Below are 13,913 nucleotides of genomic sequence, written 5' to 3'. Positions count from 1 at the left end.
CCAGCCCAGAAATCGAACCCAGGTCTCCCACATTGTAGATGAATTCTTTCTGGTCTGAGAAACCAGGGTAGCCTGAATAGAGAAGCAGATGATTAAAATGATATTATCATAATTTAAAATATTGAGTTGGAAATAAAAGTTTGAATATAATATTTAGCAAAAGTTAACCTTTGGGGGTTAGGCCATTTTACTTGAGGCAAAGTGCACAGAAAATTCGTCTGTGCAATGATCCAAGGCATCATCACATCCCAAATCCCTGAAGTCTTTCTCGCCCCTTGCAGCAAGGTGCATTAGCTGACTAATAGTATTTCCAGATAGAAAAATGGAAGGGAAAATGCTGAGCCTGACACAGAGGGAGAGCTTAATAGAGTTGTGTACATACATTAGCCTTATGACTTACAATAGACTTGCACAACTGCCAACTCCATCTCAGAGGGTATGTCATTAACACTTCCTCTGATCCCTCCAGCCTTTTCTCCCCCCAGATTATCTTACGAGCTTTCCAAGCAGATGCTTTAACTTAGTATTTCCTCAAAGATGAAAGAATTTAAGCTGGTTCAAGACAGAGCAATTAGATGTCTTTATTTTCTTGGCTGATTTCAACAACTATTAAGTTCAAGATTTTGTTTTGTTTATAGGATCCATATGTCTATTGACACAGAAAAAGCAGCTAATACTAAGGCCTTAAAGGACTGCAAAGAAAATAAAGTCTTTCCCTTATTATTGACAAATTTCTTTCAAAATTTTAAGGTTTTGAGATTTCTTAAATAACTCTAGGCTAAAATGTATCAGACACACAAAAGTGTAACAACAGAAAAGTTAATCTCATTTAGTTTTCAAAATTGCTTCCTCTCCCTTATTTCCAACCATCTATTAACATGAGAAACAGGGATGTAACTGGAAATGGGTTGTTTGTCTCTGCATGATTAAAAGGATGAATAGTCTTTTATTACCTTTGCTCAAGACCAGAAATGAAATAAATTATGATTACAGTTTATAATTACAAATGTAAACACCCATTGGATTCACATGGTGGTTTCTCATTCCCCTTTCCTACTTTCAGGAAGATTCTGTAAAGATGTCATGGTTTACAAGAATTATTTAAACATGCTTTCTATCAACACTGTTTTTGCATGGGGGGTAGATAATTTATTATCATCTCTCAACAGAGTAAGTGAATGGGTGTTCAGTCTCTCAGTGGTTTACAACTCTTTGCAGTCCCCTGGGCTGTATCCCACCAGGCTCCTCTGTCCATGGGATTCTCCAGGCAAGAATGCTGGAGTGGGTTGCCATTTCCTACTACAAGGGATCTTCCTCACCCAGAGATTGAACCTGTGTCTCCTGCATTGGCAGGCAGATTCTTTACCACTGTGCTACCTGGAAAGTCCTTGCCTAAAAGTGTACCTAGAAGTAAAAGTCTTAATCTTTCTGAGACTCGGATTCTAAAATTGCACATGGGATACTATCTTTCTCACAGTGTTGCTAAAGATTAAAATAAGATAGATATTTAAAGCACAAGGGTGGGCCTTTGATAGACTTCTAACAAATGTTGGTTCTATACTGTTCTCTCTGAAGGTCTAATAGCCTATGGGTAGGTTATCTTTTCAGGCTTCCCTGGTGATTCAGTGTTAAAGAATCTGCCTGCCAAGGCAGGAGACATGGGTTCGATCCCTGGGTTGGGGAGATCCCCTGGAGAAGGAAAAGGCAATCTACTCCGTATTCGTGCCTGTGAAATCTGACGGACAGATGAGCCTGTTGGCTTACTGTCCAGAGAGTCACAAAAGAGTCGGACACAACTTACCAACTAAAACAACAGAGTATAGACAAACTAAAATGATACTTATGATATAAAATACAAAAGGAATAATCAGAAATGTCTACAGACCACTCTTTTTAAGTATTCTAAATACTAATGCTATTTCAGAAACAGTTGGAAGATAAGCCTGTTTAAAATGTCTTCTATTGGGATGAAAAATTAGTAGTTAATAATTTCTTCACTCTAACATCTTCAAGGTTGAGCTAGAGGGAGTTTTTCAGTGTTTTGTCTGGAGAGTCTTCTGCATGCTCACCTTGCCCTTTAGGTGAGATCTGAGCTAAGATGTTTCATCAGCATCCCTGTTCTTCCTCTCACAGAAGCCGTCAGGACTTCACCAGCTCAGGACACCTCCCCTCCCCGGCCAGACTCAGTTGCTTTACAGACTGTGAGACCACATCCCTCCTCCTCCTCATTCTCTTTAGTTGCTTTGGCTAGCATCACCAATTCCCTTCCATACCTAGTTCTTCTTTACACCTTATCCACGGTACCTACAAAATTCTAATCTTAATACAATCCAATATTTTAGGATCCTGAGTCATAATGGAGAAACCAGACCACCATGCAGACAATTACTGTTTCAGATGCCCAGTCAATACCTGGCCTGAAGCCCTCTCTGACCAAATATTTATATGGTCACAATAAAACACAATGGTGGGAAGTTCCACTGGTGGTCCAGTGGGAAGGACTCTGCACTTTCTCTGCCAACAGCCCAGGTTGGATCACTGGCCAGGGAACTAAGATCCCACAGTGTGGCAGATAGATAGATGGATAGACAGGTAGTCACAGTGGCAAGCCAAACCCATCAACAAACGGCCCTGTTGTTTTCCACTGTCCCTGCTACCCTTTCTCCAGCAGCACTCTTCTTTCCTAATTCACAGGGAAATTGAAGCTGCCCAGGTGTTTCCCGTTCTGACGTCCAAGGCTCCTGCATCTGTCTCCCTTTTTAGAGGGTGTTTTTCACTTGTCTAAGGTCTCTTAGGAACTTCCTCCAGCATCTCTTTCTCCTGTGTCTTTAATTTCTTTCCTCTATATCCCCTCATTCCACCTGCCTTCAACAGATTCTCATCTGGTTTCTGCTTCCACTCTGCTAAAATTCCCTGGAGGAACTTGGGATTGATCTCCTCCTATTGCTCCACTTTAACAAGAGTTGATCCTTCCATTTTTTCTGGAATTCTCTCTTCTCTTCCCTCTGTGGCTATTTGCTTTTGTGACTTTCCTTTGCATTTCACTCCTCTTATCCATCTCCTAAATGCCTGTCATCTAGGGGAGAACTAAAGTGGCTGAACCAGGACTCAGAGTGAGACAGAACTCTTAGAACCCAGTGACACAGGCTCCATATTGCATAATGACTTAACCCACTGACTTCAGAGTTAAACCAAAATTGGTTCAAACCCCAGCTGCACTAATTATTTTGCCTTTTGGGGCTCTGATTTTCTCATATATGGGATATAGTTAATAATACTTTCCAGCTGGAATTGCTCTGAGGAATAAATCTGGTAATAAATGCAAAATGTCTGTAAATAATAGCTTTCCAAAAAGTAACATCTATTATTCTTTCGTTGGCTTTATGGTTCATCCAATATTTATATATTTAACAATTCCTCAAATTGTTTTCAGAGTCAAGCAGGAGACAACATAATAAGGTAGGGAGCTATTTGCATCCATGCTGTCACTTCAGTCATGTCCAGCTCTTTACAACCCCATGGACTGTAGCCCACCAGGCTCCCCTGTCCACAGAATTCTCCAGTTAAGAATGCTGGAGTGGGTTGTCATGCCCTTCTCCAGGGGATCTTCCCCATCCGGGGACTGAACCCACATCTCTTATGTCTTCTGTGTTGGCAGTCAGGTTCTTTGCCTCTAGCACCACCTGGGAAGCCCAGAGAGCCATTCAGAGCAAAGGGAAGGAGAGAAAAGCACTCTTGCTACAAACCAGTTAAACCAGTTGAACAATTATCTGAGCTATTTACTGTTGGCTATTTACTCTTCCTTAAATTTAAGAGACTTCCATCCTTTTGAGAGTGGGCTTCCCAGGTGGCGCTAGTGGTAAAGAACCTGCCTGCCATTGCAGGAGACATAAGAGACTTGGGTTCAATCCCTGGGTCAGGAAGATCCCCTGGAGGAGGACATGCCAACCCACTCCAGTATTCTTGCCTGGAGAATCCCATGGACAGAAGAACATGGCAGGTACAGTCTTAGGGTCGCAAAGAGTTGGACACAATTGAAGTGACTTAGCATGCACGCACTCATCCCTTTAAGAAGCACATTGACTTGAATGCCTCACCAGCACTGCTGGCCAGAGTTCCTCACAGCCTCTTCCATCTTAACCTGGACTCTACATGGACCAATGATCCCAGATTGGCAGCTTCCAAAGCATATTAACACATCATCTCATTATTTTTAGGACTATCTTTGAACACCAAAGACAGAAAAATTTGATAAGATAGTTAAGCAAGTCAGAATGCTTCTCATTCTATGGAGAGTTCCTTTACTTTTAGATTTCAAAGAAAGAATAAAGGTTCTATTGATTGTTTTAAGTTCTTGATAAAGGCTATGTGCCTACATGATAAGTCATTTCAACATGTTTCAAGTCAAGTCCAACACGTTTCAACTCTGGGGACTGTAGCTTGCCAGGCTCCTCTGACCATGGGATTCTCCAGGTAAGAATACTGGTTGCCAAGCTCTTCTCCAGGGCATCTTCCCCATCCAGGGATTGAACCTGCGTCTCTTAGATCTCCTGCATTTGCAAGTGGGTTCCTTACCACTAGTGCCACTTGAGAAGCCCTTTGATAAAGGATAACTTAATTTTTTTTAATTTTTAAAAAAAATAAAACATGGGAAAGCCACATTTGTCATACAAATATAAAGCAAACATGTATTAATAATTTTATTTAACTCATTAATGGATGAGGGAACCAAGAAGATGCTACAACTTAGAGGAGAGTCCTTAGGACATAAATATACAAGTAGATATGAAACTGCCAATATCCACTTGGCAAAAACTAATTGTTTCACCACACACCTCTATATTTCTATGGATAAAAATGTTTTGGGGATTTTTATCAGAGTTGTAAAAGTTTGAAGACAGTGTAAGAAAGAGAGAACCCTGACAGAACACTTAGTAATCTGTTTTGCCCATTCCAAAGTTTTTCATGTTTTTTCTGACAGTTTATCTCTTAAAGCTACAAAGAATACTAGTTTTATATTTTGCTTGACTTGATATTTCACAGAGACAGATAAGTTCTCCTCAACCAAGGAGCCAGATTTGGCAAATGTGAAGGTGTGCCAAAAACATACAAGGTAGTCTGACTCTTAATGGGTTAGAGAACTCCTGGTTTCTATTCTTAGAACCAGTACTTTCAACACTATGTCTCCCCATCAGCTTGTGTGTACCATGGCATTTAAATCTGTTCTAAGATGTTAAAGACTTCTCTCGTGGTCCAGTGGTTAAGACTTCTCCTTCCAGTGCAGGGGGTTACAGCTTCAATCCCTGGTCAGGGAGCTAAGATTTCATATGCCTTATGCCCCAAAAACCAAAACATAGAATCAATATTGTAATAAATTCAACAAAGACTTTAAGAATGATCCACATCAAAAAAAAAAAAAAAGATTCTAGAGTAGATGGCAGGAATTACAGAAGCAGAAAAAATAAGATTCACCACTTTTGGATGAAATAGAATAATGACTGTTCTGACTTACATTTCCTACTTTCCCTCTCTTCCTCACCCATCTGGATTGCATTATAAGATTTGATACAGTCCCTCACTGGAAGGAGAGGGGTGGATGCTGGTGCAATGGGCACTGAGCTTGCTAGAGAATCATCGTGGCATTTCCAAAGCCAGCTCACAATGGAATCATTGTCAGCACCCCGTTTGCTTTGACCCTGACGCTGAACATGAAGTCAGGGCACTTGCCCCACAGTTCACCCAGCTGGAGCCCTGCAAGAACAAGGATGCTGACGTCAGCTTTGGCACAGTGTTTAAGGACAACAAAACCTGCTCCTGGTGAATTACATAAAGATGGAACACAACTCTCAGCTCTGTTTACAAAGACATCAGCAATAAACACACATATCTTTTAGGAAAAGAAAACCACCACCACTTTCATCATTGTCACAAAAGATGAATCCATTTTTTAAAAAATCATGGCTAATTAATATAACATGGAATCCTCCCCTTTCTAGCTAGTCAGTATCACAAGAGCATATGTTTTGCCTCCGTTTTCCATAACCTATATCTCTTTGCCACTTGTAGCTATAGCTATTAATTATTTTATCGACATTTAGAAAATTTTATAATTTTCATTTTAATAATAATACAGAAAAGAACAGAAATTTAGTTCTAGAAGTAACTGGGGTCAGGATCTCTTAATATGCCTATGGCCCTCCTGGCACTTTGGAAGAGGCTTCATTCTTTCTCAAAAAAAGAAGGTTTATCTCTGATTTCACTTCTCCCCACTTCCCAGGTGGCTCAGTGGGTAAAGAATTCACCTGCCAATGCAGAAGACACAGGAGATTGATCCCTGTGGAATCAAGGAACCCAAGACCTGTGGGTTTGATCCCTGGACTGGAAAAATTCCCTGGAAAAAGAAATGGCAACCCACTCCAGTATTTCTTGCCTGAGAAATCCCATGGGGTCACAAAGAGTTTGACACATTGAGTGGTTAAGCACAGTAGCAATAGCAATGATGATACAAAATTGTTTTTATAACTTGTATAAATAACTTTCAATTCTAATTTCTTCTTCAAAGAAATAACTAATCACTGTGTCTCTTATATTCATTAGGCATGGCTTTTAAAAATAAAGTTAAATATGTTTAGGTATATCATTGAAGCTGATTCTCAAAGTAAAACAGAGAAGGATTTATGACCTCAACCAGGTGGAGTTTAAGCTCATTTAAATATCTGTAAGCCAATCCTTTCTCTTTTCGTGAAAAATCCTATTGTTTGAGAGTATTGCCATTTATATAAAAGATAAATGTGTAAGTATTCAATTGAAAAGAAAGAAATATATAAATATATTGTTTCCCTAAGCACATGTGCACACAAAGCCTTTGAGAAAAATGAATTTGCATACTGCCATTGAATTTCTACGGAAGAAAATAGTGTTGGAAAAAAGATATAGATGTTGATGAACAAAAGTGGAAGCATTTAGCTTTTAATCATTACAGACATGACTAACTCAAAAACCTACACTCTGTTTCTGTTCAGTAAAAAGCAGTTTCAAGATTTTTCCCCCCACTAATTGTTGCCTTCTATAATAATAGATAACTTGTGATGAGCGTTTAGTACATCCCAGACACTGAGTTAAGTCTTTTACATGCATTAATTGTTTCTAAAGCTTAATGACAATTTATAAGGCAAGTACTATTATCAGCTTCTTTTTATGGTTAGAAAATTAAGGATTTGAGAGGTTAAAACTTGCTGAAAGTCACAGAGCCATAGAGATCCATAACAAGTTCTATTTCTCCTGTGTTTTAACATTACAAAAAATGTTACAGTTTTGAGATTCCAAGACACAACTGTACCTGAAAAATGCTTCTTAGGCTCATAGTAATGTTTCCCAAACTCTCTACATTTCTCTTGGGGCCTCAAATTGCACAGTATCTTAATTTCTTTGTCTTGTTTTGGGATTTTATCCTACTTTCTTTAGCTCAAAAATTCCAATACATTTTGCCCACGAAAACCCTTTTACAGGTTCCTCTGACTACACTGAAATTTTTAAATAATACTCTCCTTTTGTCCTTTACTGACAGAAAATACTTTTGATATCCTTTTGGTCTGGTTCCGTGGGACTGGAGTTAAGCCACTAATAATAAGCAAAAAGGCTCAGGGTGTTGATTTGTAAGAATATTTTCCACTTGTTGTTGAGGTTAACAGTTTAACTGCTTAAAATTTTAGGTAATAGAGAAGAAAATAATCGTTATTCCAAACACAGAAATAATGAAATTTTTCTCTCCAAAGAATCAGTCTTCACTTCTCAGCTCTTCGTTTTTTGGGTAGATAATGAAGGCAATATATTTTTCCCTTCCAGAAGCTCCTCAAATGTGAGGGGTTTTTTTCAGCTATGTGGACCTTCTATTAAACAGCAGAAAGGAAAAGTTAATCTCCTTTGTTATTAACATCTTAGTGATCCTGATTTCCTTCTCTGATTAGGTAACAACCTTCCTTACTCTAGAATGAAGTAAAAATGTGTTTATCTGGCATAAAAAAGACTTCCAAATTCAGCAACTACTTCCAGTGCAGCCTAATATTTTCCCACTGTGCTCTACGCTCTTGGGCTCTTTGCTCTCAAGAACTCCCCAGATGAGCTTGCGCTGCCGCGCATTTGCATTACTGTTTCTCTCACTGGAAAAGCCCGTGTCCCTCTTTCCTCCTAGTTTCATTTCAAGGCTTTAATCGAAGTTTTCGCCTTTGTCATTTCCCCTCCCTAGACAATCTCACTGTCTCTCACCTAGCATCGTACCTTTCTCCTTGTTCTTTTTTGCATATTTCTCATTGCCTTGGCACAGTTCCTGGGGCAAAAACTTCCAGGGATCAAAGCCCAGGAAATTTTCAGACATTGCTCATTGAACTGTTTGATACTAAATTAAAGTCCACCCCAACTTTGCTGGTATCCCTTTCACATTAGAGGAAGTGGGATGCAGGGGCCGTGGGGAAGGCAAAGGACAACTGGATCATTTCCCAGTGGTTGTGCCTTGCCGTTGTGAGTGGTGGCAGAGACTACTCATAAGCATCATTGATGGTTAGCTAGAGAGGACTGCAGCCCACCTGTGAGTGGGAACCTGGGCAACTGCTGACATGGTGGTGTGTTTTCTCCAGCAGAACTCAAGCACCCAAGATATTGGATTGGTTTGAGATTAGGACTAGGTAGGTAGGGGAGGTGGGTGTAGAAAAAACAAGAGGTAGACGGGAAATGGCAACACTAGCCACCGTGACTAAATGCTAAAGGAAGGGGCTATGGCCAGCTGTTGTGTATAACCAACTGAGCCTGGAGGTAAGGCCTGGTACACATGGGCCCCCGTCTGAAGAGCCAGAGTTTGTCTCCTGTGGACAGATAACTCTAAGATGAGGAGAGAGAGGAGAAGCCAAGCTCTCCAGGTAAGAGAAAAAAGACCACATATTCCTCATTCTCAGTCAAGGAAACATTCTCAACTACATACGCACAGAAAGGCTCCTTGGAGATCAAAAGGGAGTAAGTGATGTCAACCTACTTATAGGCTCCTTCCCTGGAATCCATCTTGCCTAAGAGAGGAGCATATGTGACAGGACCCTGAGATAAACCAAATACAGACTCAGCACCAGGCAGAGCAGGGTGATTGGCCAAAGGAAACTTGGAAGAAATGCCCCAGAAAAGTGATTGAAACTACCGTGAGGGCTCAACTCTCTCGAGCCCACCTATGTGTCTATTCACATGTACTTCACTCTTTTCTTCTTAATAAATGCTTTACTTATTTCATTGCTTTTTGTCTCTATATGGAAATTCATTTCTACCCAGCTGAAGGGCCAAGGCCTTGTCACTGGCCACTGCCCCTGTGGTCTAGTGGCTAGGATTTGGCGCTATCATGCCCACGGCCCTCCCTCAAGCTCTTGGCTGGGAACTGAAATCCTGCTTTAAGCTGTTGTAGGCTGAGGGCACCTGAGACCAGTGGAAGTCCTGGGCTGGTCATGTAAGAGGAGAAACAAGTCATGAGGTTTCTGTAGGGTAAAGAACAGGGTATGGAAAGAAGGGTGTTAGAAAGCTGGAATAAACTTGACTCATTCTGAATTATTCCATTAAAGAGCATAAAATGATACAATTTAGGTGAGATATTATAGAAAATTTTATTTTTATTTTCAAAACTGAGAGGATAGCAGCAGTTAAAAAATGTGAAGAGACCTCAATTTGATCTAGAAATAGCTTTCAAATTAATACTTATGAAAAAAGTGGTTTGAAAATAGAAAAGTTACGGACTTTCAGTGATCAGTCTTAATTTTAGTCATTTTTACACGTGTGTAGTGATACTTCATTGTGCATTATTTTTGCATTTCTCTGTCAAATGACATTGAGTATCTTTTCAAATCCTTGCTTGTTATCTATGTATCTTCTTTGTGAAATGTCTGTTCAACTCTTTGGTCCCTTTTTCAAACTGAGTTTTCCTTTCTTATTATTGAGGTTTGAAAGTTCTGAATATATTCTGGATACAAGCCCTTTTTCAGACATAGGCTTTGCAAATATTTTTCTCCCAGTCTGTGGCTTTCCTTTTAATAGTATTTTCTAAATAGTAGAAGTTTCCGATTTTGATGAAGTATAGTTTATTCATTTATTTTCTTTTTGGATTCTGCTTTTAGCATTATAGGAAATGCTGTCTCAGCAAAGTCACAAAATTTTTCTCCTAGGAGTTTTATGAGTTTAAGCTTTACTTAGGTTTCTTGTCCATTTTAAGTTATATTTTTTATGTGGTGCAAGATATAGATAAACTTCTCTTTTTACATAGTGAGAGCTAATCTATCATTATTTATTGAAAACTATAGCCTTTCTACATTGACTTGCCTTTAAACTTTGACAGGAATCAGTGTCCCCATATCTGTGGATCTCTTCTGGATTCCATTCTTTTCCTTTCGTGTATTTGTCTACCCTGATGCCAGTGATACACTGTGCAATGTGTTTATAGATTTATACATACATATTTGGGCTTCCCTGGTGGCTCAGATGGTAAAAAATTTGTCTGCAATGCAGGAGACCTGGGTTAGATCCCTAGGTCATGAAGATCCCCTGGAGAAGGGAATGGCCACCCACTCCAGTATTCTTGCCTGGAGAATTCCATGGACAAAGGAGCCTGGTGGGCCACGGTTCATAGTGTTGCAAAGAGTCAGACAAGACTGAGAGACTAACATACACACATACATATTTATAATTTGTCTCAAAGTCAGATAATGTTAGTCCTCCAACTTTGTTTCTTTTAGTTATTCTAGGTCTTTTGCATTTCTGTTTGACATTTTAAAATCAGTTCTTCAACTTCTACAAGAACGTGTATGAAATCCCAATGGCATTTCAGTTGGGATTGCATTGACTCTGTTGATCAATTTGGGAAGAACTGATATCTTAATATTGTCTCATATCCTATGAATGAAGAACATCTCTTAATTTATTTCAGTTTTCTTTAACTTCTGTAAGCAATACTTTGTAGTTTTCAATTTACAGATCTTTGTCAGATTTATCCCTAAGACTTTTATATTTCTGATGCTATTTTAAACATTAGTTTTAAATTTTAATTTCTAAGGAGACTATATATTTGCATTAGAATATGTCACCCATCTTAGTTTTGGGGGGCACTATATTCAAATCTTCATCAATTCAGATTTCCTGTTGACATTTTCAGAGTATGGCATTCCTTCATACAAATATACATGTCCCGTTGATGGACTACATAATAAAAATTATTTCCCAGGAAAGGTATTTACTCAATGTGAGGAGAGCTATGAGGGAGATTTCTTTTTATAAATTTCTGAGGGTGATTCATCTTACAATAATATCTCAGATATTGAGTTTCTTTCAAGGACAGGACAGAAAATAAGAATATTCTGATTAAGCCTCCTTTGAACTATAATGGATAAAAAGCTTTGGGGGACAAGTGTTTACCAACCAATATTATATTAATTGCTGGGAGACCACAGAGCCATTTAGGAAGTTACATTTTTCTAGCGCATTACATAGTGTTTGGTTCCCTAATGGGATTAATTTAACTAAGACAGCTAATTGAATCAATTTATTCCCCCAGAGAAGCTTTACTCGCCCTCCTTTTCCACTGAATTAAGGATGGGCTGCATTTCCTTTCTTTTTTATGTATTTATATTTAGCATTATTCCTTTGGTAACAATTAAGAGCATTTAAGTTACAAAATGAGTTAAGAAAATGATTGATTATGGACTTTGGCAGAAGCTGTAAAGCTGTTTGGTGAAAGATTAGAAAGTAATTTATTTCTAAAATCACAGATGAGTGTGGTCTTTTCTTAAGACCCACTGAATCATACTTTAGGATGTGGGTCTTAAAAAATAAGCTTTCATCCAAATTTAATATATTTTTAGAAATCATGTGAACCAGGAACCTGAAAATATAGTCACTTTGTGTGTGAATGTTAATATATTGATTTGCTATATTCTTATATTCAGTCTCAATTTTAGAGTCTTTTTACAGATTGTTAAGTGTAACCTGAAGTTTTTAAGTGCCATGCTTGTCATATTATTAACCAAATCTTGCTAGAAACAGTGTTATGTAATCTTAATATGTACGACCCAAGTTTACCAATGCCTCGGTGGATCAGCCTGAGCACTGGACTGGGATGTTTTAGATTCAGATGTGGGTCCAACTTTTGGCATGGTTAACAGCGTCGTGCTCCACGACCAGTATTATGCCTTGTATTAGTTTGCTAGCGTGGCTCTAACAAAATACCGAAGACTGGGTAGCTTAAACCACAGAGGTTTATTTTCTCAGTCTGGAGATTAGAAGTTCAAGATCAAGATGTTATCAGGTCTGGTTTCCTCTGAAGTTTCTCTCCTTGGTCCCTTAGTCAGTTCAGACTGTTATTTTAAAAATACTATAGGCTGAGTGGCTTAAACAACAAATATTTATTTCTCAGAGCTCCGGAGGATCTGATGTCCGAGATCAAGCTACAGGCAGATTCAGTTATCTACTGAGAGGCTGCTTCCTGGTTCATGGAGGGCTCTCTTCCTACTGTGTCCTCAATGGAGGAAGGGACAAAGGAGTTCTCTGGGGTCTCTTTAATAAGGGCACTGATTTCATTGATAAGAGCAGAGCTCTCACGACCAGCACCTCCCAAAGGCCTTTCCATCACATTGGAGATTAGATTTCTTCACATGAATTTTGAGGGGACACAAGCATTCAGTCTATAGCAGATACCTTCTTTCTGTTCACATGTTCCTCTTTCTGTGGATGCACAGGACTGGTGCTTCTGTGTCCCCATCTCCTCTCTTTATTAGGATACCAGTCGCACCAGTTGTATCGGATTGGGCTGCCCAGGTGGTGGTGGTTTAGTGGTTTAGTCACTAAGTCATGTTCGACTCTTGCAACCCCATGGACGGCAGCCTGCTAGGCTCCTCTATCCATGGGATTTTCTAGGCAAGAATAGTGGAGTGGGTTGCCATTTTCCTGGTGGTGCTAATGGTAAAGAACCTGCCTGCCAATGAAGGAGACATAAGAGACCTGGCTTCGATCCCTAGGTCAGGAAGATCTCCGAGAGGAGGGCATGGCAACCTACTCCAGTATTCTTGCCTCGAGGATCCCATGGAGAGCCTGGCAGGCAACAGGCCACAGGGTTGCAAAGAGTCGAATACAACTGAAGCGACTTAGCATACATGCGTGTGCATATTGGATTAGGGGCTGGCCTAATGACCCCATTTTAGCTTAATTACTTCTTTAAAGGCCCTCTCTGCAAATAGAGTCACATTCTGAGGTACCAGAAGTTACGGTTGCAACATGAATTTTGAGCAGACACAATTCAGCCCACAATACTCTTAAACGTTGACTTCTTCAATCACAACATGGGTGGGTTGGTTAAAGTATCACTAAAGACTGTCCAAGGTCTAAAGGATTAAAATTACTTTGAGAAGATGACCGTTGTCTTTTCTGAATAAATATTGTGACTCTCAGTATCCTTGGTTGCAAGCATCCTAAAATGACCCTGGATAACTTCAGATAAACATAATTTTTTGATAAACTGTGGGGGAGTCAGAGAGTAAGAAGAGGCCAGAGGCTTTGTCTAAGAAACAGGAGAGACCCTGGAAGTTGTGAAGAGCAAGGCAGCAATACTGTTCCAACTTCCTTGCAAATAGGCAGGGAGGGGATGTCTGGCATGTGGAGTATCCACTGGGGAGGCTGGCACCAACTCCCCCCAAGACCAGACCCAGTGAAGAGGTGGGGGGAGGGGTGGGGTTTGAAGATGTTGGGAGACTCCTGAAACGGCAGAGAGGAGTTACAGCAAGATGGTGTGATGGTGCAGAGCATTCCCTCCCCTAAGCTGACATGTAACCACTGGGTACTTCTTATGATGCTTAACTAACATTACATTAAATATGATTGGGAGAGCTGACAGAACAATAAAG

Source organism: Cervus elaphus, chromosome 19 (assembly GCF_910594005.1).
Source record: "Cervus elaphus chromosome 19, mCerEla1.1, whole genome shotgun sequence".
Classification (NCBI taxonomy): Eukaryota; Metazoa; Chordata; class Mammalia; order Artiodactyla; family Cervidae; genus Cervus; species Cervus elaphus.
This window is presented reverse-complemented; position numbering follows the sequence as displayed.